We start from the raw sequence: 23,825 nt of genomic DNA on the forward strand, positions 1-23,825 counted from the left end.
AAAGCCCTGTATTATCAGTCTGACGGGTCATATTCTGGCTTAATGAGTGTCACACCATCCTCCACACTGGCTCTCATGGAGGATCTTTTGATGTGCATTTCTCTGCTGTCTGAAGTCTGTGTTTTTTTCCCAAGAACAAGAGGTCAATAGGAGCTGTGTGGCACAGGATCCTCCTGAGCTCTTTGTTCCTGTGTTTATTTGACGCAGTTCTGTCTTGAGCACAGAATGACTGGTAATTACAATCAGTGTACATTTGGTACCCCAAGCAAACTCCAATCAAGAGATGGTAACTGACACGGCTGTGTGATCCAGTGTTTCAGGCAACTACTTGATGTTTATCACTGAAGCAGTTGAATGTATGAATTAGTGACAAAGAAGCCACCATTCAGGTCAGAGACAGCCAAACAACAATGCGATTTCCATAATATAACTATAATACAACTAACTAATAGGCTAATCCTTAGGATTTTCATTATATTGAACCCCATTTTTGATAGCATTTATGGTCGACATATAGGCAGTTTCATCATAACTGGCAGAATACACATTTCTAAATTGCGCACTCATGCACAAATATTTAAGGCTAATGCTGGACATTTAAATACTTATTAAATTTGGTTTTGTTTTTGCAGACTGTCTATGCCATTATAAGACTATTAACTGGGTGGTGGCATGACCATAAAAGACTGAAGTCGGGAAGAGCAATTAGTGCTGGGTGCTGCAACTGCTTGTTTTAGTGTGTCATAGTAGATGATTTACAATGCCTAAGCAAAAAGCATGTCAACATTTATTGGCCTTCAGTGTCATGTCTCTTGGCCAAGTAAAAACAAGAGGTTATGAAATACATGTTAAGTTTGGCTGTGCTGTAAGCCGTGTCTGTCGAGTAGCTCTTCTTCTGTTGTATTTTTGATAGACTCACCCTCAACGCATGATTGCTGCCCCCAGTGTTTAATATACATGCCATCTGAAACCTGATTCTTAGTATTATAAGTTGTTGGAAGTCCTCTTGGTTCATAGTAACTGAGACCTGACCCAGTGCTCACATCTGGGAAGGGGCTGGAGAGAGGGGGGTTGGTCAAATGATATTTAGTGGTGCGGGGTGGAATCCTTTTTATCGCCATAAGCTTGGGACCAAAGCATTGTTTCTATTATGCAGTTTGGTCCCGTTAAGTTCATTTCACATTGAAACTGTCCTTTTTTGCATTTCCATTGTCAAAAGTTCTGGATAGTGCCAATAGAGCCGTTCTGTTCCATCCAGTTTTTTTGGTTGCCTCTCTTTTGAGTAACTAGCACACTGATCCGAAACTGAAAGATAAAGCTGAAACACAGAATTGCTAATCTCACTCCACTACAGTGGACTATAACCATTGCACCTATGGTGGCGTACATCAGTCAACTCTGATTATAAAATAAAAGGATGTTCTGCTGCCTTTTCATCACTACCAGTTAACAGTGAGGTAGCTATACACTGAGAAAAATGTTTTAGTGATGATTGGATCTTCAAATACCTAATACAATGAATATGAATTTCAACTGGTTTGTGCAAACTGCAAATATCTATTTTCTCACTTGGAGAAAAAAAGTGGTGGAGTGTAGTTCCTCTGCAGCACTACACCCTTGCCTTGCTCTGAACACTCCATCCTGTTTGTCTTTGTTCTAAAAATGTCCCACAACTGCGCTCTGTGGATGATCAGAGAGGTGGAGGCATTATTGGTGAAGAGGAAATACAGCAAGAGCTGGATAGTGGTGGAAATGCTAAACAGATGAACTTTGGGTACACAGCTGTATGGGTTTTGTATGGTTCAAGGTGTACTTTACTGTAAGTATTTTGTGGAAATGTGGCTTCTGTGACTGTTTGTCTAATACCCAGACCCAGCCCATTAAGACCGCTATAATATTATTGATATGCACTTGTCATTACCACTGGTAACCAGAAGTATGGCCACATCAATCAGGACGAACATCTCAAGGACCAGTCACACTAGCATTTAAAACAGCTTAATTAATGTCAGTGAAAGTGTGCCATCTTAGGATTTGCTTGTGGCTGTGACATAAATCTACGAAAATAGTTTGCACCAAATTTAACTTTGGTGAACACTAACATGCAAAATCACACTGCTGACCAATAGCAGGCCATCTTGACAGTGCTAACATTTGAGGGAGAACCCAAAATGAGGAACCTATCATTTCTTTATAAGATGCTGTACCATCCAGGTGCAGCGCAAAATAGTCATGGTTTAGCAGATAGATGTAAGACATGTTAACAGTGCAAATACATCTTTCTGAATAAACTATGAATTTATTGTCAGGTCAGCACCCTAGCTAACTAGCATGGTTACCATGAGCTCACCAGCCACAGTAGTTCATGAAATAGCCCCACAAGTACCTATATCATCATGATTCTAGAACCTTGAATAGAATATTTGGTGAAGACAAATTAATTCCACTGATTTCACAGTGCCATTTTCTGGTGTGACCAGGTTTTTATATAGAACAGCTAAAATAACAGCGTGGAGCAACTCACCATTTTGGTCCAATACATCATTTTAATGTACATTCAGTGTTTGTCTGTGTGTCCCTCAGTCTCACAAATAGAGCCAAGGCAGTCCCTGTCCTCTCCCTGCTTTTAAGTTCTTTAATGCTATGTTAATGCAGACCCTGCATTCACTCATGTCTTGCTTTCCATTGGTCTGGCTGCTGCAATTTGCTGCTAATGGTCCAAACTCCCCCCCCCCCCCCGCCCCCCCCCCCCCCCCCCCACACACACCATCACCCCACCTATTCCTGCTGCACCCTTTCTCTTAGTCTCTTTCCCTCTCTCTCTTTCCAGCCTTGAGGCGCCTGTTTCAGCTCCCTTGCTTTCAGTCACAATGCTGTAGAGAGGGTGAATAGCTGGGGGGCATTTAAGAGAGCAGTAGGTGGGAGTGGAGTCTAACCGCAGAGGGTCTTCTGTTTAAGAGAAAGGGAACTCACTCTTTCTCCCTCACCATCTCAGCCGCTCTCCCTCTCTTTCTCTCTCCCTCTCTGTCTCCTCGCTGGCTGCACAACATCAGCTGGCTCTCTAGGTAGACGTGAGTAAATACTCCAGTAGAACAGAGAGAAGAGGGAAGATGACAGAGCTGTCAGCGCTCTGAGAGAAACACACTGGTGAAAACATTTGTCAAGGCTGGCTGATACGGCGCTGTTCAACACTGCTTCTCCTTACATTTCCTAATCAGTGGAGAAGCTGTGAGCATTGTGTAGGAGGTAAGTCACCTTCTTTACCTGCATGGAGCATGTGTATTTGAATGGGAGCAGAATGAATGGGCTAATTGCTAATTCAGTTAATTGAATTGCTATTATAATATAATATAATATAATATATTAGAAGTTGATTATAAAATATTATAATGTTTTAGTCATTTTCTATGAAGTCCACTGTAGGACTAAAACTGAGGACAATAGCAATTTTTAGCAATTGTTTAATCTACAAAATGTCAAAGCATAGTAAAAAAAAAAGGTCATTATAAGAGTGTCATCTTCAAATTATTAATTTTGTTCAAAAGCCCAAAATGTAAAGTTTACAGTGATACAAACACAAGAAAAATCCTCCAATTTGAAAAACTAAAACCAATTAACATTCGACATTTTTGCTTGATAAATGACTCAAATTAAGTGATTATCAAAATTGTTGTTAACTGTTTCATGGCTAACACACAATGTGAATATTTTATATTGTCACTTCCAGTAGAGAATGTGGGCAACAATAAAAACATTCATTCCTTTCATTTAAGCAGCTTCTGTAATTGATTCTCAGGTTTTACAAGTAACGACTTAAGAAACTGGCTTCATTTTGCTCTTTACTGAATGCACTTGGGTGCCAAATTTGTTTTACTGTAAAAGTTTTTCCTCCTGCTGGCTATTTCCTCTTTATTACCAGAGCAGGTAAAAAGAGTAACGTCCTCAGAGATGGAAGTCTGTGATGATCTACTGAATTATTCTGCTTGCATTAGGGCTGATGCTGGAGAGATGGGTATGGTGAGCTTGTGTGTCTGCGTGTGTGTGTGTGTGTGTGTGTGTGTGTGTGTGTTCACCGGAGTAGCTCCAGCTGTACACTTCATGGTTGCCAGCAGACAGTAGGCTTGTGTAACCCAGGAGACAGACAGCTGCTCTGTATTAGATGCTGCTGGTTGGTTCCTCTTCCAGACACACACACACGCACACACACACACACACACACACACACACACACACACACACACACACACACAGTGGCTGTTCCTCTCCATGTGCTTTCCAGTCTCCTATCAGGTCAGCTCCATTTGTGTGCCAGTTGGATCCCAGACAAACATACTGTATGAAGTAGAGGATGTATAATAGATAAGTAAATAAGCTTGTATTCACTGATATGGGTGTGTGACAGCAGCATCTTTTTTGGGTTGCTGCCAAATGCTTGCAATGTGTACTGTCCATCAGTTTTAGAAACAAATTGTAAGACTAAAAGTGAGCTTATGTAACTTTTGTTAAACAGTGACCTCTGTGGCCACAAGTGTCAATTGCAGGTTAATGGTAAATGCTAAAATATAATTTAACAGTAGCAAAAAAAAATAAAGAAGCATCATGAGTAATGCTACTGAGTCAGATTATCAGTTACACAGCATGTGCTTTATACATACATACATACATACATACATACATGTAGAAAGTTTTCTAACATTAGCAATCATAAGCTACTGGCCATATCAGACTAAGTAAAGCTGTAGCAGCCCATGAATGTATGTTACATAGTCTCACTTTAGAGCTTTTAGCATCAAAACTGTATGGGGGATTCTCCACTGAAAGCTAATGCAATTCTTTGGGTCTTTAAGGTAGCAATTCTTTAGGGCAGATTAAGGCAGGATTTATTGCAGGTTTCACAGATTTACACTGTATACCCCTGAGGCTGTGTGCAAATTGTATCTCATGGTGCCTGATATGGGAACCCCTGTGTATATCCTAAAGAGAGTTAGAGGGAGGGAGGGAGGGAGGGAGGTAAATGTGTGAGTCAGAGAAGAGAGAGGAGTGGGTCTGTATGGGATATGAGGTGGGCTGTGATGGAGCAGACCCACAGGATACCAGGGCAGCATGTGTTGCATGGTATTTGTGTATGATAAGGAAATACAAACTCAATGAAGGAGCCTGGCTGAGTTTCAGATGCTATGATGTCGCGTTCACTGATTCACTTAAACTATCTGAAATATCACTTGGAAGATCTTTGTCTAACTTTGACGTATTGCACAACTATATTTCCATATACGATTGTCAGTGTCAGTGCAGGCTTGGTGTAAATGGTTTATGATGCTTTGGCTACACATATGAGTGGCCACTGACAGTGACACTCGGCATAACGATGAGTGGGAAACGGGCCTTTGTTTAGACAGCTGTTAGCTCCCAGTGCTCATTGCCCCACAAAGCTCTTGGAAGGGGTGACTGCCTTTAACCCCACTTAGCTCCTCCACTGGTGACTGAAAGCACACTGTAATTGTGAGTATTCAAGATGACTCATGCTGGGAAAGACTCAGGAGAGATGCAGAGATGTTTTGATTGGACTAAATTAACTTCTTTTTTAATTAAGGCTGATGCAGATTCTCATTGTCGCCTCTTCTCCTGCCTTTCCCTTTGTCTCCCTTCTTCAGCGTAGTCATTGGTTTCTAATAAAATGTCCTGCTGTCTCTACATATTGTGATGTTCAGAGAAATTTCACATTATTTATGAATACATCTTCAGATGAATTTGAGTGGGCTGCGCTGCTGGTTTAAATGACCTCCTGTGGACTTTTCCAAGAGCAACACCAGCAGCTCCAAGTTTTGATTTGTCTTATATTTTGGTTGTAATCAAATACCTGGAAAACTGCCATTCCTGTTATCCTCAGCTATAGTTGTATCAAAATATGTCACTTTTTTTAAAGATGTACACTTAATTTCTAATAAAGCTCACTTTAGGAGAATCTGACGAAGGAAGAAAAATCATATCTCCGTAAATTCTAACATTCTTGACTGAACTTGAAGGCACCAGTTGTCCCCACAAAAGTCACCACAGTCTTTTCCTGTGTCTCACTCAGGCCCAGTCAGATTAGTCATCGCAAAGGAACAAAGACCCCCCTCAAAGAAATCCAGTGTTTTAAAGCATCCCAGATGGTTTTTAATGTTCCTCTGATGCTAATGTGCGATGGGAAAGGAGTGGAAGACTTGGAGCTGTGGGATCCGGGATGCCTTTGTATTGACCGGCCCTCCATTGGAGGCATCCAATAGAAGAACACATGTGGTAGATACTTCGCTCTGACACTTTGCCTCCACCAGTGACCCCACACATTGGAATGCATGAGCCATAATGTTCTTGGAACAAGACTGGGGCCCCTTTGAGAGTGGCAGACAGTTTAAGTTGGTGAAAATGGTAAAAAAAAAAAAAATGAAGAACGGACCCCGGGGACTAGGGTCATTAGGCTCATACAAGTGTTTGAATGGAAGGCACTCCCAATTTGGACACACAACACGCTTCAGGCTTTCATCACAGACAAGGACAAACAGATGTCCGGGTATCACAGCCAACACGCTCGCTTCCATTTCTAGTGGAGAGAGAGAGGGAAAAAAAATTCCATCCTGTTTGAATGGAAGTAACCAATAAACCTCTAGTGTAAAGTGCTGAAATATGCAGCCTTTGAAAGCCTGTCAAAGTCCTCTTACATGTTTACTCAGCATTCTTTATCAAAGGACTTTATCTAAAAAATCTCTGCAGTGTTTAAAAATCTAGTCACTGAACAACTCAAATATCCAAGATATTCCACATAGAAAAGGAGATTTTGTAGTCTCCAAAAACAGTTTCATTTGGTCAAAAAAGCAATAATGCAGACAGTTCTGGGTCACTAAGCATGTGAGTTTGTTGTATCTTTCAGTTTTTAGTTTGTATTTTCACACTCCTCTATGTCAGGTCTGCTGTTGGTGCCACTTAAATAAATATGCTGATACCAGTTTCATGTTCAGAAGTTTAGAAATGCAAAATAAGACAGCCAAACACTCTCATGAGATTGCAAAGATATTGTGTTCTCACCTTGCAGCTGATTACTTGAGAGAGAAGGTGTGAGTTACATGGTAAGCCTAGACAAGTCCCAGAGGTCGACATCAATGCCTCTGTGTAGCGTGACAACAGAGGAAGCAGCCAGGTACGTGCCAGATTTTTATAGTAATTGCAGTGCAGTGTGAAAGCTGAGAGAGGAAGTAGGTAGAACAGAGGGCTACGCAATTACAAGTGTCTGGAGAAAACAGCAGGATGTGCTGTAAAGGCCACACATGAGACTGCCAAGTCTCCACACCACACAGGGGTTAGGCTAATAAACAATGGGTCACCAGCACCCAGCATGTTGAAAAGCTCATGAACAATGACTAGCTTCCAACCTCTCCATCTGGACTCAGCAAGCATAGGACAGAGGCACAACAAAGGAAGAGCCATAAAGAAGCTCAGCACAGTACAACTAAATTGAGATTTGACTGTCTGCTGTGTGATTGACCCAGTGAGTAGTCTTGTTTGCTCAACATTGTACTCTCCATATCACAGTGTCAAAGTTGGTTTTAGTTGAAGAAATAGACTTCATTTTAATCAGTCAGACATCTTAGCTCTGGCTCCGAATCCCTCTGGATGTTCTATGAGTGCGACAGGGCTCAGCCTTGGCAGAGTATTCTCTCCGAGTATCCAGATAACTGTTTTTGCCGGTATCTCAGATCTAGCCTCCCTGTCCGCCTTATCAGCTAAGAACACACCAACCCCCACACTGCTATCTGTGTCATCAGATCCAATGGGGTCACAGCAGAGAGCCAATGAGCACAGCCTTGCTTGATGAAACCAGCCTTCTTTTCATCCATCAAAAAGAACGTATCCCCCATTTCATATCTGTTTAGCAAGTCAAATTATTATTTATTTTTTACCATCTGGGAAATAATGATAGAGTTTTGTGGTAAAAATATTGAAATGGGTTATTGGTTTTACATCAGATGGTGTGAGAGGGGATAGAAAGATTTGTTTGTCAAAGGCAAAGACATTTTTTGTGTTGAATATAATTATAGTTATTACACTCACCAATACTACCACCTGGCTATCCTATAGTGTCATCTGCACCCAAGTGATAATAATCCTCTATATCTATAAGGACATCCTAAATAATCTATTAAGCTTCATTACATTCCTAAGACTTAACAAAATCACCTTATGTGACCAAAACAATTTGTCACAATGAGAAGGTAATGTTTTTTGTTTTACATATTTTGTTTTTTTTACAGTTCTAAAACTTATTTTACGACAGGTTAATTTACCCGTTATCTTTAATTAAAAATACAATCACAAAATACATATACAAATACATATAATCGTACATATTAGAATTCCAATACTTGACCAAGATTTCAAAACACAAAGATATTCAGTTTATTGCTGTAGATAATTTTTCATCAGAGCTTTCTCTCCTGTTGATGGTATGGTGAGAACACTGGTGCTTCACCTAAACATAAAGAGGCAAAAATGCTTAGTAGAGCTGAGAGGAACTGCAGAGTTATGTTATAATTCCCTGTGGCTTCATCACTACAGGTGACACCTTTCATATTGGAATGGGAATCGCCTTGTTTAGTTTAGCTATATATATATATATATATATATATATATATATATGTATATATTACATTTTTCATGTCACTATATCACCATTTAGACTAATCTGATGTTTGTAAAGTCTATAAACACAATGACTGAACAAACATTACTATTTCTGTGTGCACATTTTGTAATCAATAACATGGTTATCGTAGATTAGCTTGGCTAACCGTTAGCTGTTAGCCAATAGCCATGTCTGTAATAACTCAATAAACGGTCTGTGAATTTTTTTTTTTTTTCCAGCGGATGTCTTAGTTACAACATGATTGAGCGAATTGGAGTAGTTTCATGTCGTATCCGACAACGAGAGGCTTTTAACAGATGACGTCCTGATGTTAGCTTTGCTGCTGCTGTTAGCTGTCCCTGTCAGCTGCAGCCACTGATGCTTTCTAGACATCGTGATCTCCCAAAACTAAATAAATACCACACATAGCAACACAAAACTGCTTTGCTAGCTCAATTATGTTGCAACGGCTGGATGATTGATGCGTACATGCTGATTCGGGTGTGATCAGAGCTGATCCACGCATCACTATGGCTTAATAGCTACTCAGTCAATAAAAACAACCCGTCCTGTGTTAGGAGTGTATGTCGCTGACAGAAAGAAATAAAGAAAAGAAAAAAAAAAGATAGAAAAGCAGCATACACCTCACATATTTATTTCTCACAGTTGCGCACACGTTTGGCTGGCATGCAGAAGCACCATCTGTGTGTCTGTGTGTCGAGGGTGCGAGCTGCAGCTTCAGCTGCTCAGGTAGAGAGGCTGTGTAGCCCGGTGTGTTTTTTCGCTGATTCGGTTCTGCAGGTTCTCTGCTGGTACACTGGAGACGGGGATCAAGCAGTTTGTCTCACTCAGGATAGATTGTGCTTTTTTGGTTCATAGTTTTTGATTGACGTGCGATTTATTCGCATTTAGAGGGAATTATTTTTACTGGCAATTACTGGATAACGGACACATGGGCACAGTTATCTATATAAAGTACACAGACTAACTAACTAACTAACTAACTGATTGACTAACATAAACAATTGAAAATTGAAAAAAATTAGCTTGCACCGTTAGCTCTGGTAAGGGACGGGAAGCCACGCACAAAAACACGGAAGTTGATCACTATTTACTTCCGTGTTTGAAAATAAGGTGAATAACACGCTGTTGGTTTGTCACTATGAGCATATGATTTATTATTTATAAAACATATTGAATAGTGTAGCTTTAAAATCACAATTAAAAACAAAAAGACTTGATGAGAGGGAGATTTTGCAAAAATAAAGCTTTACATCTTAAACATATCATCCAAATAATGGATGAAGCTGGTTCCATGACATTATGAATGACAGCTCTTTGAGCTCATATCATATTTGTAATGGCCAGTCAGTCATTCTGTGAAATGTGCACTGACCTGCTACACCTAAGCGGCTATTGAAAAATGCATCTGTCTGATAAGACAGAATGTGGAGACATGCCACATTCGAATCAAATCCTGCACTCAGCCTTATCTTAAAGGGATAGTTTGACATTTTGGCAAATTCGCCTACTGCCGTAATCCCTATAGTCATATGAGTAGGTACATTACCTTTAATTGTCAGTGCCGGCTGTTCTGAGATTGGTGGGACAGAGCTGCCCACTGAAATGGAGGTGAACAGTACAGCCCCCTCTCTCCCTCAAAACTAATCAAATACACCATCAAATGACTCCAAAACGCCCTAGTGGACAACACATGGCTTGCGCATTCCCCACACTATGAAATAATAATGTATAATTAAGTAACATTACGACACATGAAGCAAATACTCGGCACTACTTTCTTGAGTAAACCACAGACACAGTGTGCACCTGAGACAGTGCCGTAGTTATTGCTTGCAGCCTTGCATTTGCGGTATCGTCAGCTGGACGCACCAGAAAGTTTGAGAAAGTGTTGTTGTAAATCATGGTTTACAACAAGCCGAAGACATGGAACAGAGTGAAGTTTCACATAGTACCAACCAAAAACACGGACAGGATGAAACAATGGCTATTTGTGCTGGACATCGACCCCAACATGCCTGTGGAAATGGTCCGGAAAATGTTTGTTTGCTCCATCCATTTTTTACCAGAGGACTACAGTGACAGAAGCTCAGGAATGGTTCAAATGCTTTTCTTGAAAGATACTGCCATACCATCTGTCAGCATCACAAAACGAGCAGACGTGGTAAGTGATCGTTGTGTATTTTGCTCAGCAATCTCTCTGCTGTAACGTTACCTCCATGTTGAGTAACATTAGCCTACAACCCAAGTATGCTAAATAAGGCTAAAATGCAAATGTTGTTGTGGTTATGTTATGGATAAGTGCTTGCCCAGAGCATATAGTGAAGTGACTGGCATTACTTCTCATTGTTGGGAATAAACAGACTGCTAGGGAACATTTTATGTTGTTGTTCCCTCAGGAGTTGTGGTGATTTATGAGTGTGGAGTTAGCAGGTTCTCCCTGTGTTCCGGTGATTATTTTGAGGCGTACTCTCATCCCATCCCGCCATCAACATATGTATGTAACACACAGTCACTGGCCACTTTGTTAGGTACACCTGTGTAATCTAATGCAATCCAGTAGAATGGCTATACCATGATTTTTCCCCTGAAGTTATAAATTTCCGGTTATTGTTGACATTGTCTAGAAAGTGATGATTCTACTTTGTTTATTATTGAGGTCATAGTGAATGGTGGTGGTGTACTGGGGTGGCCTCCTAATTTTGTCTAATTGAGGGGGACAAAATATTAGGAACACTTTTTAATATATTGCACTCCAGTACACCAGCACCACCCACTATGACTTCAATAATAAAGTAGAATAATCACCTTTCAGACAATGTCAACAAAAACTGTAAATGTAAAAGCTTTGTAAATGTAGAATGTGTGGCAGAGCTGTTGTATTGGATTGTATTAGATTGCACAGGTGTACCTAATAAAGTGGCCAATAAGCCCCACATTTACACCACCAATCCATGCCGGCTCTGGGTCTCCCCTCAGCCCCCTCTCTTTTTGCTCTCTCTTCTTCCAAAACCTGTAACTCTTCCTCTGTATATTCTGGCTTCTTCTCAACAAATTTGTTTTGATGACAGGAGTAACTGCACTAGACATACGCTGTTTGAAATCACTTCGCCCAGCGAGTACTGTATGTCTGGAATGTAGTTCCGGCTGTGCATTTGGCTTCAAAACAACTCTGTCTCGTAATATTACATTATTATTTCATAGCATGGTGAATGTGTAAGCTACAAGTTGTCCACAACAACAACAAATCATCAACATGTCTCTTAGACCCCATCCCAACTAGGCTACTTAAGGAGGTCTTACCTTTAGTTAACACTCATATATTAGATATGATCAATATATCCTTATTAACAGGCTATATACCACAGTAGCTACCAAGGGAGCTGTAATTAAACCTCTCCTAAAAAAGCCCACCCTGGATCCAGAGGTGTTAGCCAACTATAGACCAATATCTAATCTTCCCTTTCTTTCAAAGATCTTTGAAAAAGTAGTCGCAGACCAGCTGTGTGATTTTCTCCATGATAATAATTTATTTGAGGAATTTCAGTCAGGATTTAGAGTGCATCATAGCACTGAGACAGCACTAGTTAAAATTACAAATGACCTTCTGATTGCTTCAGACAAAGGACTCGTCTCCGTACTTGTTTTATTAGATCTTAGTGCGGCGTTTGACACTATTGACCATCAAATTCTGCTACAGAGACTGGATCACTTAATTGGCCTAAAAGGTTCTGCACTAAGCTGGTTTAAATCTTATTTATCTGATCGTTTTCAGTTTGTTCATGTTCATAATGAATCATCCTTACGTACCAAAGTTTGTTTTGGAGTTCCGCAAGGTTCTGTGCTCGGACCAATCCTATTTACTCTATATATGCTTCCTTTAGGTAACATCATTAGAAATCACTCTGTAAATTTCCATTGTTATGCGGATGATACACAGTTGTATTTATCGATGAAGCCAGAAGAAAGTAATCAATTAACTAAACTTCATAATTGCCTTAAAGACATAAAAACCTGGATGAGCATCAATTTCCTTATGTTAAATTCAGACAAAACTGAAGTTATTGTTCTTGGCCCCAAACAACTCAGAGACTCTTTATCTGATGACATAGTTTCTCTAGATGGCATTGCTCTGGCCTCTAGCACTACCATAAGAAACCTCGGAGTAACATTTGATCAAGATTTGTCTTTTAATTCTCATTTAAAACAAACCTCAGGGACTGTATTTTTTTATCTGCGTAATATTGCGAAAATTAGGCCTATCCTGACCCGAAAAGATGCAGAAAAATTGGTCCACCCTTTTGTTACCTCAAGGCTGGATTACTGTAACTCTAACTACTAACAGGAACTAAGAAACGAGATCATATTTCACCTGTTTTAGCTTCTCTGGACTGGCTCCCTGTAAAATCCAGAATTGAATTTAAAATCCTACTGTTAACTTATAAAGCTCTAAATGGTCAACCTTCATCATATCTTAGAGAGCTCATAGTGCCATATTATCCCACCAGAACACTGCGCTCTGAGAATGCAGGGTTACTCGTGGTCCCTAAAGTCTCCAAAAGTAGATCAGGAGCCAGAGCCTTCAGCTATCAGGCTCCTCTCCTGTGGAATCATCTTCCTGTTACGGTCCGGGAGGCAGACACCGTCTCCACATTTAAGACTAGACTTAAGACTTTCCTCTTTGATAAAGCTTATAGTTAGGGCTGGCTCAGGCTTGCCCTGTACCAGCCCCTAGTTAGGCTGACTTAGGCCTAGTCTGCCGGAGGACCCCCTATAATACACCGGGCACCTTCTCTCCTTCTCTCTCTCTCTCTCTCTCTCTCTCTCTCTCTCTCGTGTCCTATTACTGCATCTTGCTAACTCGGCCATTCTGGATGTCACTAACTCGGCTTCTTCGTGTGTGGTTGTGCTGCTGCCGTGGTCTTGCCAGATGCCTCCTGCTGCTGCAGCATATGATTATTGTCACATATGTATACTATCAGATATTAATATATACTTTCAACATATTGTACCACAGTAGCCAGAACTATAATTATAATATTATTACTTTCATTAATGTTGTTGTAAGCTACTGTCATTACCGTCTATCCTGCATCTCTCTCTGTCTCTGTCTCTGTCTCTGTCTCTCTTTCTGTCTCATTGTGTCATACGGATTACTGTTAATTTATTATGCTGATCTGTTCTGTACAACATCTATTGCACGTCTGTCCATCCTGGAAGAGGGATTTCTCCTCAGTTGCTCTTCCTGAGGTTCCTACCGTTTTTTCCCCCCTTTAAAGGGGTTTTTCCTTATCCACTGTGAGGGTCCTACGGACAGAGGGATGTCGTATGCTGTAAAGCCCTGTGAGGCAAATTGTGATTTGTGATATTGGGCTTTATAGATAAAATTGATTGATTGATTGATTGATTGAAGGGCGTTTTGGAGTCATTTGATAGTGTATTTGATTAGTTTTGAGGGAGAGAGGGGGGCTGTACCCTTCACCTCCATTTTGTGCGCTAAGCAGCAGGCAGCCCTGCCCCACCGATCTCACAACAACAGGCACTGATAATTAAAGGTAATGTACCTACTCATATGACTATAGGGATTACGGCAATAGGCAAATTTACCAAAATGTCGAACTATCCCTTTAACTGGTCAGTAATTTTCCACAAAGTAATGTGTTGAAAATGATTGCTGCTTGTTTTCTAGCACTGCATCTCTGTAGCCATTAAGTGAGCTGTTTACTTCTTTATTGTGGCGTTGGGGTTTTGTGTAGTTCAGCACAACGATGGCTGCATCTGTTATAAAAGGAAGAGAAAGAAAGACAGTTTGTGTCTTCCAGAGCAGGAGGTGATAAAATTTGAAAAACCTTTTCTGAGAAGCAGCAACAATGGCACCATCAATCATACATCGAACAGTCGACTCAAGCTATGCCTATTCTTGGAAATTCATTTCTGTGCTTGATGATTATAACTCACAAGTATAGTGCTGTCCTCAGCAACTCACTATCTATCTGACTATGACCTTGGTGGAGATACAGGATCAAAATCAATATTCACCAGCTGTAGCTCTGGAAATATGTGGGAGGTTTCTTTCACCTCACAGGAGAGTTGATTGTAATAAATATGTTTATCAGCAGGTTCCAGTTCTAGAAGATTTGTGGTTCTCTGGGATTTTATTGACCTGGTAGTGAGTGTCTGTGACAGAGGCCCATTTCCAAGTAATTTTCCCTTGTTACAGCATAACAGTATCTCAAGGTGAAAAGAGCCTTAGACAATAACCCTTCATTCAGTCCTTATACCACGACCCAGATTTGGTTACTGTACCACAGAAGGCAAGCTGAGTTTTTGTCATGGGTGACCTATAAAACTAGGCAAGCTTGACAAATTCTTCAGAAATGAAAATAAAACATGTGCATCTTATCAGACCTGTTTAGCATACAGTCCTGGGACTAGAGTTGTAGTTGTAGTCATTGAATATTTACAGCTTTTACACACCAAGGGGGGCACGCTGCTTCATTATTCAGTTTGTTTGTTGTCGACTTACCAGACGGCTGCTGCAGTGTCTGTTTACACTCACTGCTGCCATTATCCACTGATAGTTAAAAAATCTCTCTCTTCCTTTTAAAGAAAAGCATTGGCTGCACATGTTGGTCTGATTTGAAATAACTGACCACACTTTGCTGTTGATTACATTTGCCCTCCTTTTGAGCCTGTTTTGCTCAGAACAGTTTCATAGATAACCACTGCTTGCCCAGTAATTGTTTTGTTTTTGATTTATCTTGGACCTGCCATATGGTCGTCTCAACAAAGGTAAAGTACAGTAACAACCGAGTGTCAGCATGGGGCCCTGGCTGAGTTTGAAAAAAATGCACGACGTCTGCAATCCTTCCCAGACAGAAAGTCTGCTCATCAATGTCTCAGCCAACTGAAAGTAAAGTTCATGTCTTATTTCCATTGAACTAGCATTATTCAAAAGCAAATACGATCAGTGCTAAATGATAGAGCACTGTAATAAGACATACAGTCAGGTCCATAATTATTTGGACAATGATACAGTTGTCATCATTTTGGCTCTGTACACCACCACAATGGGTTTTAAATGAAACAATGAATACCTGCTTAAAGTGCAGACTCTCAGCTTTCATTTAAGGCTTTTTTCAAAAATGTAGTATGAACCATGTAGGAATGACAACCATTTCTTCACACAGTCCCCCGACTTTAAGGGCTCATAAGTATTTGGACAAACTAACATAATCATCAATTAAACAGTCAGTTTTAATACTTGGTTGCAAATCCTTTACAGTCAATGACTGCCTGAAGTGTTGGACACATAGGCATCATCAGATGCTGGGTTTCTTCCCTGGTGATGCTCTGCCAGCCCTTTACTGCAGCCGTCTGCACTTCCTGCTTGTGTTTTGGGTGTTTTGCCCTCACTTTTGGCTTCAGCAAGAGAAACGCATGCTCAGTTGGATTCAGGTCAGATGATATGACTTGACCATTGCAGAACATTCCACTTCTTTGCCTTAAAAATGTCTTTGGTTGCTTTTGCAGTATGCTACAGGTCAATGTCCATCTGCACTGTGAAGCATCGTCCAATGAGTTTTGAAGCATTTGGTTGAATCTGAGCAGATAATGTAGCCCCAAACACTTCAGAATTCATCCTGATGCTCTTCTCAGCAGTCACATCATCAATAAATACAAGAGAACCAGTTCCACTGGCAGCCATACATGGCCATGACGTAACAGTACCTCCACCATGCTTCACTGATGAGGTGGTGTGCTTTGGATCATGAGCAGTTCCTTCCCTTCTTCCTTCTCTTGTCTTCCCATCATTCTGGTAGTTGATCTTTGTTTTATCTGTCCATAGTATGCTGTTCCACAACTGTACAGGCTTTTTAGATGGTTTTTGACAAACTCTAATATGGCCTTCCATTTTTAAGGCTAACCAATGGTTTGCATCTTGTGATAAACCCTCTGTATTTATTCTAGTGAAGTCTTGTCTTGCTTACAAGAGCAGCAGGATGAAAGCTGAAGTGTTTGGGGCACCATTATCTGCTCAGATTCAATTAAATGCTTCAAAACTCATTGGACGATGCTTCACAGTGCAGTTGGACATTGACCTGAAGCATATTGCAAAAGCAACCAAAGACATTTTAAGGCAAAGAAGTGGAATGTTCTGCAATGGCCAAGTCATATCATCTGACCTGAATCCAACTGAGCATGCGTTTCTCTTGCTGAAGCCAAAAGTGAGGGCAAAACACCCAAAACACAAGCAGGAAGTGCAGACGGCTGTAGTAAAGGGCTGGCAGAGCATCACCAGGGAAGAAACCCAGCATCTGATGATGCCTATGTGTCCAACACTTCAGGCAGTCATTGACTGTAAAGGATTTGCAACCAAGTATTAAAACTGACTGTTTAATTGATGATTATGTTAGTTTGTCCAAATACTTATGAGCCCTTAAAGTCGGGGGACTGTGTGAAGAAATGGTTGTAATTCCTACATGGTTCATGCTACATTTTTGAAAAAAGCCTTAAATGAAAGCTGAGAGTCTGCACTTTAAGCAGGTATTCATTGTTTCATTTAAAACCCATTGTGGTGGTGTACAGAGCCAAAATGATAACAACTGTATCATTGTCCAAATAATTATGGACCTGACTGTATCTTTGCTTGACATGTTAGGCTGAGGGTATTCACTTACTTATGGGGATTTGTGCTGACTGCCCTGGTTTTACTCTTACTTTGATCCCCTTGGCCCTCCCTCTTGTGAAATAAATGCCTTCTTTTGATTTAGCCAAGGCTTAAGCTTTTAGACTTGCACAACATGGGAACTAAAGAAAGGGACAGGCTGGAAAACACTTGTTCTTGTAAGGAAGGTGGGAGTTATTGCTGCTTCAGCACCCCCTTTAGAGGGGGAATGTTTTTTACATTACATTAATGGAAAAACCAAGGATGCATGAGAACACTTATGTAGAAAGTGGATTGTCGATGTGTTTATACACCTGAACAAGTTCTCTGTAATTTTTGGATGGTTTTTGCATACCTCTGACATGCAAGTTGAATGTACGTGGATCTGTTCATGTTTAAAGCATATTTTAATTACACTGTCCTGATACTGGCCCCAGGAAGGCCACAGCCAAAAATGTGTTGGTCTAACAATTAGTTATTCTACAAGTGTTGCCGGAGCTGGACCTCCCTCTGAGACTGTCATCACCAGACAAAACATGTGACATGACATGTTAACCTTTTCCTCCATTAACGACAAGCCACCTCACAAGGCTGGAAAATGCTTCTCTGTGTTTGAGGCTTTTTTTTTTTTAACACATCAATGTAGCTGTTTCTTTTACGGTTGAAAATATTTCGTTTTTTCAGTAGTTCTCGTGTTTTCCATTTTGAACCTGCCTGTTGACAGGACCTAATCAGCCGATCAGCTTATTTTATTCTGAGGTCTGCTAGTTGAGTTGTGAGATTCGTAGACCCACAGACAGGTTTAAATGTATTGGTAGAACCACAATTAATGTGGGGTCATGAAGCCACAGAACGTCTTATGGAGGAAGTCGGGGTGGACTGGGATGGTTGTGTTGCAAGGCAAGCAGCTAAAGCTTTTATAGTACTGTCAACAACACCACTCAGGGGAATTTCAGCCCTGGAAAATTGTTAGAACACTTAACCATGTCAAAACTCCACAAGGTTGCAACAGGTTCAAAAAATTATTTCAAGACATGGTTCCAAAATATAAACACTTTATTTCTTAATGCTATTTCTTTTTAAGTGACATGTAAAAAAATATGGTCTCTTCAATTTAAACGGGCACCACAAACACTCACTAACACCTGCAAACACAAAGTTGACTGAACAAAGAAACAGAAAATGCATAATACATGATAAACAATTAATAATACTAATACATAAGAAACCAGAAAACACAACTCACATAAATGATGCAGACTAACAAACTAAATGTCACAGTCTGCTCTGCTGCTCTGCTGCTCCCCTGCTGCTGTAGGAGTTTCCACTCACCCTGCCTCTGTCTCTCACACCACCTCACCCTACCTTCTCATTAGCAGTATCATTCACACCTGTTGCTCCCAGCTGATTCTCATCACCAAGCCAGTATATAAGCAGCCCTGGTTCAATCACTCATTGCCAAATTGTCTTTGCATTATGCCTGACTCTCCAGCACTCATCTGTGGATCGACTTCCTGGTTTCAGCTTGGCTTGCCTCTGACCACCTCTCCTCATCTCTGCCCCAGTAAATGCCTTCCATCCCTGACTTCCAGTTTTGCCTGTGCGTTTCTTGGTTCTCGTCTGCCTGTGGCTATGTGGCGTTTCACCACTCCAGCTTCCTCAAGAGATCACCTGTCCACCTGCTGTCATTAGAGCTTCCTGCTGAGTGAAACATCTCTCCGCTGTGAGTGTCTCGGGCTTCTCCTGTCTTGTTGGTTTATCGATCCTCCCCATGTCCACGACAACTCTTGTGCCTGCTTCCCCTGGGTTTATCTGCTCCACTGCCGGCCTGCCTGTTACTGACTCTGCCTCCGCATCAACCATGAGCCCCGCCTTTTCATCAACCATGCCGTCGCCTCCTGCTCACAGTTATAAGTGTGTTTACTACTTGCCTAAAACACTTACTTACCTGCCAGCTCCCCGTTCCCTGGATACCCCATTGTACTCTGAACTGATAGTTAGTTTTGCTCACCGGCTCACTTTTCCTGCTCACATGTCCTTTAACAAACTGTATCCTGTGAACGTGATCTCACCTTAGCCCACCCACAAACTTAGCTCAATTCAAGGACTTAAGACTGCATACCCATCTGAAGTCCATACCTACCTGTTATCTGTGGATCTTTACCTGTGCATTATTCAACCTGCAGAGAGTTTCAATAAGGACATTATCAACTGTTATTTGTGAGATTGTAGTGTATTTGGGTCCTACCACACTCCCTGACACTAAACCGAAAATCCAATAACACTAAACAGCAACCCAGGCAAAGAAAGAAAAAGAAAGAAAACTCAAACTGTTTGTATTCTGATTGGGAAAAAATAGCATTCCTCATGTCTTCAAAGGACACCCTCGCCATACTGTGGCTGAAGAAAGTGCAGGCCCAGGCTACACAGCCAAACCAATTAAATTAATCAAAAAGAAAGGAAGGAAACAAAAGTCAGACTGGTCATGTAAGACTGCAGATCATGGAGCATAACTCATAAAGAGAAACCCAACAAGTGCGGCAGCCACACCTCAATGCACAGGCATCGGCACCATAAACATAGCTGCAATGTGCATAAAACCACTAACATTACCAAAAGGAATTGCGCAAAAGTAGGGAAATGCAAACTTGGATACACATGCAGGCTCCTAGACAGTGGCAGGATGGATTTCCACTGGATGCGTGTCCGTTGCGGAACGGCAGCGCTGGTTATCCGCTGCGTGCTCTGCCATCCGTCAATACCCACCGGCTGCGTTTGCTGTGCGGAGCGGTGCACCTCCGCCGGAAGACTCGAAATACAGTCTCTGTTGTATCTTCTTCAGCAGTGCCGTGGTGTTTGTTGTCCATGACAGGTCCTCCTCGATGTGAGTGCCCAGGAACCTGAAGTCTGAGACCATCTCCACTCCGTCCCCATTGATGACAACAGGCTGAATGTCGGATTTCCTCCTCCTGAAGTTGACTATCAGCTCTTTTGTCTTGGAGGTGCTGAGGATGAGATTGTTCATGGAGCACCATGCTGACAGCCTTTTCACATTTCCCTGTATGCAGTCTCATCTCCTCCTGAGATGAGCCCCGCTACGGTGGTATCATCTGCAAACTTAATGATGGTGTTGTTCGGGTGGGTTGGGGTGCAGTCGTGGGTATAGAGGGTATAGAGAAGGGGACTCAGCACGCAGCCCTGTGGGGAGCCAGTGCTGATGCTGAGAGCTGAGGAGAGATGGGGTCCTACTCTCACCCTCTGGGAGCAGTCTGTCAGGAAGTTATCAATCCAGTTACAGATGTGCTGTGAAAACCCCAAGTCCAATAGTTTGGTGACCAGTCTGCTTGGTATGATGGTGTTAAAAGCAGAGCTAAAGTCTATGAAGAGCAGCCTGGCGTAGCTGCCTTGCTGTTCCACGTGAGTAAGTGAGTGTGGTGTTGAGAGCTGTGGCAATGGCGTCTTCTGTAGACCAATCAGCTATGTATGCAAACTGGTGGGGATCAAATAGATAGATAGATAAATACTCTATTGATCCCAAAGGAAATTCACTTTGCAGCTGCTCCATAACACACATTCCAATAAAAATAATATTTAAAATATAAAATCAAGGAAAGATAAAATATAAGAATAATGAAAATGTAGGCATAAAAAATATATACATTATGTGTTGTAAAGTGGCAGAAGTGGCTTAAAGTGGCTAAAGATGAGTCTATTGGGATAAGAAGTTAGTTAGTGCAGGTGCTGTTGTACAGTCTGACTGCTCTGGGGACAAAGGATTTTCTTAGTCTGTCCGTGGAGCAGTTCAGTGACCGCAGTCTGCCATTGAACGTGCTCCTTTGAGAGCTGATGGCAGTGTGCAGAGGGTGGCTGTCATTGTCCAAAATAGCCAGCAGTTTGTCCATGGTTCTCCTCTCTGCCACTGCCACCACAGACTCCTGTTCCATGCCCACCACAGAGCTGGCCCGCCTGATGAGTTTGTCTAGTCTCAGGCTGTCCCTCTTCTTGATGCCCCCCCCCCCCCCCCCCCTCAGTAGCAGTAGCTTCCTGCAGATGTTAAAGGATGCCAGCCTTCTCAGGAAGTAACACCTGCTATGCCCTTTCCTGTAGAGGTGGTCTGAGTTTACAGACCAATCCAACTTGCTGTCAAGCTGCAGGCCAAGGTACTTGTAGGAGTTGACTACCTCCACCTCCGCCCCCTTGATGGAAATTGGCTTCGGGTGGGGACTTGTCCTCCTGTAGTCAACTACCATCTCCTTGGTTTTGGTGGTGTTAATCTGCAGCTGGTTCAGTCAACACCAGTTCACGAAGTCCTCCACAGTGTGGGTGGCAGGCTTGTTGTGATGTGACTCCGAAACAGTTTCTCAAAACACTTCATAATAATGGGTGTAAATGCCACTGACCGGTAGTCGTTGAGGCTGCTGGCATTGGTCTTCTTTGGTAGAGGAATGATTGTGGTGGACTTCAGGCAAGGTGGGATCGAGCACTGGGATAGGGACTGGTTGAATATATATGATATGATATGATATGAATATGATAGTTCCCTAACTTTAACTAAAAGGTTTAGTTGCTTAAACTTCACCAAACCTCAACCACAGAAGAGACAAGTGAGGAAACACTTAAATCTAAATGTCCAATGACATTTTTTTAATTTAGGTTGCTGTTTTTTGTTTTACATACTTGTTTATTGAATGTGGTTGTTATGAAAACCACAATGCATTGTTTTTTTATGGGGTGAATGTCAGATCACACTTTAATGTTAGCTGTCATTCTCAGTCACTTTAATCCCAATACAACAATGTAGCAGCTGTCAGATTGTATCAAGTCGATGTCTACAGTGCCAGCAAACGGCTGCATTAACATAGTACCAGGAGCACAGGGTGCTCATGAAGGAAGTCCAAACAGAGGGATCAGCTCTGTGTTCTCAGAGTTACACTCACATTCTCTTATTGTGATTGTTCTTCTTTATATTAAACAGTAGAAGGTGGCAGCTACTGTAATAGGAGAAAGGTCAAATAAGATTTTTTTCTCAGAGTCTGTGGAAGTCTCTTTTCTCCCTCTATTTGTGAATAATGCCAAGTGTTGCCAGAGCCACAGATTCTAAAACAAAGCTTGCTTTGGTCTCTCAGGGTTGCCTCACTCAAAGGTCCATGTGGAGAGCAGCCAGCCTTCAAAGTGAGAAAGCCAACCATCCGCCCAGAACTAAAACCTTAGCAGCAACTCAAAGCAATTTTCTGGCTATTTTGTTGATTTAATCCCTAGTTTGTGATGCTTGAGCACAGCGGTGTGACTGTATTGGTGTGCATGTGGATGTGCATGTGACACAGTGCTTTAGAGTAAGACAGAGGGTGGGGGGAACCCCCGAGGGCCCGGATCCTCAGCATTCCCATCTGCAAGCCACATTAGCACTTTTACAGTCTACCCATCATGGAGGTGCTTATCCCTGCCTGTCGTACCAGAGGGCTGGGAAGTGTGTGTGTGTGTGTGTGTGTGTGTGTGTGTGTGTGTGTACTGCATCCACATCTGTGCGACTACCTCAGGTGTGGCAGAGTAAATTAAACCCCTTCATATATATTCCACCACAGGGTTGGAATGTGCTATGTATGCTTATTCTAACGTTTCCATCTTGGCTGCTCTCAGCTGCTGTTAACCTTTAGAGCAGCCAAGGCACACACTGTTTTATGAGAGGTAGGAAATTCTTGGTGTCAGCATCTCTGACAAGGTGGGCTAAAAAGTGTTTTATATAAACTCAGGCTGGGCCAGACACTATCAAAAACAGGAAGTCTTTTGCTGTGAAATACATAGTTTAGTTTAGTTAACTGTAGTGCTATTTATTAATCTAGACTGTTTTGGTGTGAGTTGCTGAGTGTTAGAGATTTCAGCTATGGAGATGTCTGCCATCTCTCCAATATAATGGAATTAGATTGCACTTGAGTTGTGGTGCTCAATGCCCACCAAATTAATTGAAAAACATAATGTCTCTCAGTTACTCATAATCCACAGACCTTGTTGTGATGTAGGACCTACAGTAAAAATCATGTTTGAGAAATAAAAGAAAATGCAGTGACTGTCAGGAAAGCAGTTAGAAAATGCTGACGTGATGGTTTGCAGGTAGCAGGGAAGTGAGTGCAGACCTCTGTGTTTTACAGCAACTCACAGATGCCAGATGGTCTAATCATACACTGGTACAAATCTGTCAGCTGGGGCTGTGGTCTGGACTGTGGCGAAAAGAGCAGGCCATGCAGGTGTTGTCAGGCTGTTTGTGGCAATCTGTCTCAACATGGAAAAAAAAAAAAAGCTTTACATCTTCAAGGTCACACACAGACCCTGCAGTAACTGCTGCCCTTGGTCAATGCCCCAGTGTCTTTTGCTGAGTGTGTCTCTGAACAGAGGGGCTAAAATGGGTCAGAGACACCGACAAGATTGGAAGTGGTCTTTTTTTGGGGGTAACAGAAGAAGGTTAATTGCTTTCCAGTGGGA

The 23,825-nt window shown here is 41.7% G+C and overlaps 1 protein-coding gene across 3 annotated transcripts in view; it reads left to right on the forward strand.

Moving 5' to 3' along the window:
* The first annotated feature begins 2,859 nt into the window (after positions 1–2,859).
* Positions 2,860–23,825, forward strand: part of tncb (tenascin Cb) — a 194,080-nt gene continuing 173,114 nt past the window's right edge. The window contains exon 1 of one of the 3 annotated variants that reach the window (XM_033618445.2): positions 2,860–3,246. The gene's annotated coding sequence lies outside the window, so the exon portion shown is untranslated. The remainder of the gene's footprint in view (positions 3,247–23,825) is intronic. The other 2 variants (XM_033618447.2, XM_033618449.2) reach the window with 2 other exon arrangements.

Source organism: Epinephelus lanceolatus, chromosome 9 (assembly GCF_041903045.1).
Source record: "Epinephelus lanceolatus isolate andai-2023 chromosome 9, ASM4190304v1, whole genome shotgun sequence".
Taxonomy (NCBI): Eukaryota; Metazoa; Chordata; class Actinopteri; order Perciformes; family Serranidae; genus Epinephelus; species Epinephelus lanceolatus.